The sequence below is a fragment of the Haemaphysalis longicornis genome, unplaced genomic scaffold (assembly GCF_048455015.1).
Source record: "Haemaphysalis longicornis isolate Haplotype H1 unplaced genomic scaffold, Haemaphysalis longicornis Haplotype H1 scaffold_20, whole genome shotgun sequence".
Lineage (NCBI taxonomy): Eukaryota > Metazoa > Arthropoda > Arachnida > Ixodida > Ixodidae > Haemaphysalis > Haemaphysalis longicornis.
The window spans coordinates 5967727-5974343 of record NW_027526296.1 but is presented as its reverse complement, the minus strand read 5'-3'; the positions used below and the strand labels follow the sequence as shown (position 1 = coordinate 5974343).

At 44.7% G+C, this 6617-nt stretch overlaps 1 non-coding gene across 1 annotated transcript; it reads left to right on the top strand.

Moving 5' to 3' along the window:
* The first annotated feature begins 1748 nt into the window (after positions 1-1748).
* Trnaa-agc (transfer RNA alanine (anticodon AGC)) lies at positions 1749-1821 on the top strand. Its single transcript has one exon. It is a non-coding gene; the product is annotated as a tRNA-Ala (tRNA).
* Positions 1822-6617: the final 4796 nt, after the last annotated feature.

Here is a 6617-nt window from a genome sequence, read left to right as displayed (position 1 = left end):
TATTTAAAAGCTTTATGCAACGTAAATAAAAAAATATTGCCCCTGTTGCCCCCCCCCCCCCTCTAGAGGCAGGGGCTACAAGCAGGCATACTGCAAGCCTGACTGAACGAATTTGGTTTAAAGAGTTAAATCGGGCAAGAAGAAAAAAGACACGTCCGGTTCATTAAAAAGGCAGGTTTGTCCAGAAAACAGCTCTATCAATTTTACGGCAAAGCTCGAAACAATACCCGAGATATTAAAGAAAACGGGACTCCACAGCCAATTTCTGGCAATTTTTTATGACGTCACAAAATTTCGCTTTCGTGATTCACGGCCGTCGACCTGAGCCACCATCAAGAAACCTGACTGGGACATCGTTTTGGGGCCCGTAGTTTCGTTTGATCGCATCACTTGAATGATAACACGCAGTTTACCCACTGAGCAAAATACTTTTAATGCGGGCCCTTAAGACGTCCCCCCTGCCCGTATTACTTGACTCTCGCGTGGAATATGAAAATTGTTTGATATTTCTTGCCTCTTTTCGATCATAAAATGTATTTCGTGGCTGAAATAGAGCTAAATGAGCACCCATAGTGCAGTCGTTTTATAAGAACAAAGTTCTATTTTGTGTTCATGGCCCCTTTAAAGATGAGCACTAGGAATATTCCTCAGCTCAGCTGTGTCCATCCCTGCATTCAAACCAGTGCGCAGATGCTAATGTAGTGGGAGAGATAGGATACTCTAAGTAAAAGAAAGGTTAGAAAGGAAACAAAGGGTAGAAGAGCGTTTGCCATTGTCCTTAAAATCGCCGCGCCCAAAGGACATCAGAAGCACTGCTATGACGTCGCGCAGCGTCCGGGAGATAGCTGTCGACCGGAACGGGAAAGCTGTGAAGCGAGCTGCTGCAGTGATGAGCCGTCCACGGCGAATCCGAACCTAGGAGTTCTCTGTCCATTGACCTCGAGTGGAAGGGCATTGGCGAGCGGATGTCGCTCTCGACGGCCTCGCGCAGCAGAGCGCTCATCGCAAGAAGTCAGATACCCTGGATTTCGACGTCTGGTATCACGTGTGGTATCACGTGATACCATGGGCCCCATGTATCACAAACCGGTCCTCGGTAGCCCCCCTGGGCTGGTGCCAAAGGTGGGCAAGCATGGGCCAAGTTGACGAGCCTGTTATCGGTCGGCAGAGAATGGAAGTATGGTACTTAGGCGCTTAAAAGTCATAAAAGGAAAACAGTGGATACATAAATAAAACACATGACTAATTTGAAAATGAAGCTTTTCATTAAGTTGTTACTAAATAAGTGTTCAGCGAAAATATGTTTTGTCCCCTTGGTGACCCGCCAATACACTCGCTGCTCAGCTGCTATGGAGCAGAGGTGATCGCGCCGCCATGATTCTAAAGCGGAGTTTCCCTTCTGTTGTGTGTTGAAGAAATATCGATGGCGTGAACGCCCCTCCATGACGAAAGGCAGGCCAAATCTGCAATGGCGGCTGCCATGACGGCACGCTATAGAGGAAAACGGCACGCGATTTCTGAGAGAGCTAGTATATGTTAGTACGAAACCATGCTCCAAGAGTGTCACTCTGATGAAACTTTCTGGAGGTGCAGTACTCGCCTAGCTGCTTGCTTACGGCAACGCATTAGTATTCGCGAAGCGGTTGTCGGCAGGCGCCCAGGCAAACCGGCTGCTTCGACCGCCCTTTTCTGTGCCGATTTTATGTTCAGCGTTACAGGCACTCACTGCGGTTGACGCTGCTCCTCGTGGGGGTGTAGCTCAGATGGTAGAGCGCTCGCTTAGCATGCGGAAGGTACTGGGATCGATACCCAGCACCTCCAAACATTTTTTTAAAGGAGCCATGAAGAGAAAATGCAAGTTGGTTTTATTCGAAAGATTTCGTGTTTTATAGTGCCCCCAGCGCTTGTCCGGATACGAACGGTGCTTTATTCACTGAGAAATTAAACAATTTAGGTAAAAATTTTGATTTTCCCGCTCAATCGTGCGTTTTCGTGGTCCCAAATGACTTCACAGGAACCGACCGCTCTGCAGCCTAGAGTACCTTCATTCACGCATCCACCGTACAGGGTAGAGACACGTATACGCTGGTGCCGCCATTTTCGGTTGCTCGCTCGCCGCCGAAGCAAGTCATTGTGTCAAAACCGCGCTAAAATTATCGCCGCAACGCGGTTTACTGAAGAAGTTTGAATCATATTGTCTGTTTCGCGTTGCTAGGTCTAGTGGGAAACGAAAAGAATAACGCGTTGAGCCCGTTGGCCCAGTTGCGGCGGCACGGGAACGTTCAAAGGTTGTCTCCACCCTGTACAGCGGTGTTGGTTTGTTCCCGCGTTTCTTTACGTTCCGTAACCTAGATGGCGCCACCATACCGTGGCAAGCGTTTGGTTTGTTTTTGCCCGCATTTAAAGCTGGCTTGTTTTTGTTCTGGGAGCAAATATTCCTTCCCTTAAACAGTGCTCGCTCGACAAATGGGGTCACGTAGGACACCGTTGCTTGCGTCAATCGGCCAGTGTCGCCTGAGACAACCCCAAGCCCCGTAGTGCTGTGCAGCTAAACCAAGCATGCTGTGCGCAGTACGAACAGCAGAACGCATCAGTACTTCTATGTTTACATGTGCTTTCGTAACTTCCACTGTTTGTCCCATCATTCTCATTGCTTTGTAAAGAATGTGCCCTAAATTTAAGCGCAAATCGCTCGTTCGTCTAGTTTGTAAGCTCTACCTAATTTGCGTCTGCTTCTGCCAGCCTCCGCCAATCGCAGAGCTTAGCTCATGTGACATCATAGGTTCTGTTGCGGGAAATGAGCTGGTGGGTCGCATGACCATTCCCGTTTTTCCTGATTATGTAGCTTATTTGAGCGAAGTTTACGTTAAAAGTGGTGTCAGTATGATTCTAAGGAGACAATCTTTTGAATGAACCCAACTTGTGTTTTCTCTTCATGGCTCCTTTAAAGACGGTAGTCTCTCTTGAGCTACTTAAACCCCGACAATTTACGCGGGTCTCTGTATTTGTCTGCCTGTCCCTCAATTCAACCTTCCAGACAAAAGTAAGAAGAACACTTGCAGAGGCTTATATAGCCAAAACTTTTGTTAACCACTGAGTCTGGATACGCGCCTAAAACTTGTCAACACTATTAGGCAAAACAAAAATATTCAGGATATTTGAAGCAAGGCATCAATTCACAAGTGGTATTTGCAGTGCCCTTATAAATACATTGCTGAATGATTACTGCAGCTACGAGCCTTGACCACGTGGTGGTGTTCGAAGCACAACACTAACGACAGCCCAAGTCTTGTTAACACGACAGTAACGACAATATATTTCCTGCTAACAGTGGAATGCGCGAAATTTGAATTTTTTTTTAGTTTAGCCAATCTCCCTTGAGCATACCGTAGGAGGAGTAAAATGGCTGTGGGGAAGAGTGTGAAAGGCGGGCGGGGGAGACAAGACAGGCATTTACGTGGCAGGGGCCGCAGAAGAATACCGTCTTTCGGCGACATTTGCAGTGAAGTGTGGAGATACGCGGCGAATTCTGGTTTCATTTTTTCAGCAATTTATGCGTGGAAGTTGTGCAGTCTCCTACAACTTTCACAAAAGCGAGAGAACTCAAGTAACACTGCCCTTTGCGCCCCGCCTTGAATTTTGTTATTGCGTCATCCTCTGCATTCCCGTAACAAAAAACATTCCACAAGCGACACCGACTTAACGAAAAACAAAATAAAGCCTCTATATAACGCTACAATACCTGTATATAGCTCGCTGAGGAAGCTAAGTAGAGGAATATATGCGGTGCAGCACTTGCCGGCACATCAGTGTATTGACTTGCAGGACGACGCCAGAGGTTTTCTTAGTGGAATAGAGAGGATGAACGTACTAACTGCGACATCTGCGTTGTGAGAGAGAAGTGAAATTTCGTAAAAGTGCGTGTTCTGCGGAGACCATTCCGTCTCGTAGAACGTTGCAGTGCAATAGTACGTGGGGGTGACGCTCCGTAACCGTGCGTTCGCATCAACGGCTGCATGCGTCAGACTTCAACGTCGACTCACGGGACTGCACGCCGCGAATCGCCCTTTTAATGCGTCGCATTATTGCCGAGTATACCCCGTCAGCCCCAACAGCGGAACGCACTGTAGGAAGGAAGGAAGGATAATACAGTGCATGAAAGGCAGGGAGGTTAACCAGGTTACAGTCCGGTTGGCTACCCTACACATGGGTAGTGGGGAAGGAGGGATTTAAAGAGAAAGAAAGAGTATTGAAAAGACAGGAATAGAGCTTGAGAAGCGAGAAAAGAAAAATTAAAGATAACTACAAAAACAAAACAATAGGCTCTAATGAAGCCTAAACTGAAACGGTAAACTAACCAAATAACAAATGAACAATGGTGCACAGTGTCTCTACAATCGTTCAGACAGGCCTGTGTTCTTTAAGAACCGAAGTAGTGCTTTTGTGGCCTTTTCGGACTGTGATGGGCTACGTCTGTGACACAGAACAGTTTGCGCAGTTAATGGCTGGTTGTCGAGTTTACGGAACGCGGTTGACAGGTGCACTCTCTGCGTTGCAAAGCGGACACAGTGACACAAGAGGTGTTCTATTGTCTCGTCCGTGGCGCACACTTCACATGCAGGGCTGTCAGTCATGCCGATAGTTGCACGACAACTCTTATTAGCAGAGTTAGCACGTTTAATAAATAATGGTCGCTTTTTTGCTCAATGGTTCTTAATGGGGATTAGACATGCCGATCTAATTTTGTCTGTTTCGTCAGTTGTGGGCTTTCACCTGTTTTGTTCGTATATTTGATAGGAAAACACCCTCTTTCTTTCTTTTTTTTTGCGTCTTACATTGATGCAGTGTTGCTGCCAAACGCTTTTTGTAATGATTACCTCTGTATTAACTAATCCAGGGTCCCTGTAGAGTAACTGACTTTGGGACCCTTGTCTCTAGTGTTTTTACCTATGTACTTTTCTTCCGCACATCAATAAACGCCTCCTTCTTCTTCAGTGGCGTTAATGCAGATAGTTTGTCGAACAAAATATTGAAAAATAAAAAAATAAAAACAAATTCATAATTTAAAACATTCTGCCACTGTACTTACGAAATTAAAATATGGATGTTATACATTTCCTGTAAAAACAGAAAACGAAAGTTAAAAAAGCCTCAAAAAGAACAACGGAAGCACGAATAAAAAGATTGTGAATGAATCCCAACGGTGCAACTCCCTGAATTCGACCAAAAATGCACAATTGGCGGGGTTAAACAGTTGAGTCGCTACGATGGTGTCAATGCACATCACGGACGAAAACAAAGCAAAAATATAAAACAATAAAATACCCCAACACGTTTATTTCCTATAGCCTAATCAGGCTGTAAAGAACTCGCAGTGAAGACAAGTGGCATAAGAATGACACTCGTTAGTAGACAATTGTTTGGAATTTCTGCAGACTTTTTTGCAAATGGAAGGGGAGCGCTACTCAGTAAAATTCTTTAAACAAGGGCATCTCTACGCTCTGAGACGGCAGCCGTGTCTGTGGATGAGTTAGGACTCTAGAACTCATTATCTAATTATTTGTAACTAGTGAATAGCTATTATATTGTAACTAGCGTCCGGTTCACCTTAAATAGCTCGAATTCTCTTAGCGGGGACCCCTTGCACGTGTCCATGCAATTTATTGCGTACTCTGCCTTGCGTTGTGTTAAATAATTTTCGTTTCGTTTTATAATTGAATTCAAAGTTTGGACTCGTACTCCGTTTTGCTGCCATTTGAAACCAATGTTAAGACAGCCACCCTCTTCACTACAGGAGATCGCCATTGAAATGATTTGTTTTCAGGGCCCACACTCCTAACGGTGACATAAATTCGTTAACGGCGCTGGTCAGAGTTAACGATCTTATTTACGGCAGACACTTTTTTGTGTGACACTATTACTTAAACAGCGTATCTTAATTAAAATAAACTTACAAGTATAATAGCCGGCAGCAACAGTAGGGTGCACTGGTGTTCCCTCAGATCAATAATCGATTTCTGCAAAACCGCTATTCCTTCGACGCTTTGTGCTGGCAAGTTGCTCGCCTAGCTGCCTGTTGACGCCAACGCATTTGAAGACGAAGTGGAAACTTGCAGGCAGTCACAGGCAGTCACACAGCCTTTTGTAACCGGTTCTTTCGACAGATCTTTTGTACACCGAGTTATGCATGATGTCACAGGCACTCATTAAGGTCCGGATAATACTCATATCGTTGGTGGGGGGAGTAGCTGAGTAGAGCGCTCGATTAGCGTGCGAGCACTCTACCATTAATAAACACCTTCTTCTTCTTTAATGGCATTAAATCAGACATGCGAGTGCTCTACCATCAATAAACGCCTTCTTCTTCTTCTTCTGCAATGGCGTTAATGCAGATAATTTGTCGAACAAAATATTGAAAAATCAAAAAATAAAAATAACAATTATACTTTCATACACTAATACACTGAACTTACGAAATAAAAATATGAATCTTATACATTTCCCGTAAAAACAGAAGACGAAAATTTAAAAAAACCTCGAAAAGAACAACCGAAGCACGAATAAATTTTTTTTATTCGTGAATTTTTTGTTTCTTTTGAAAGCTATAAATTAGCGCT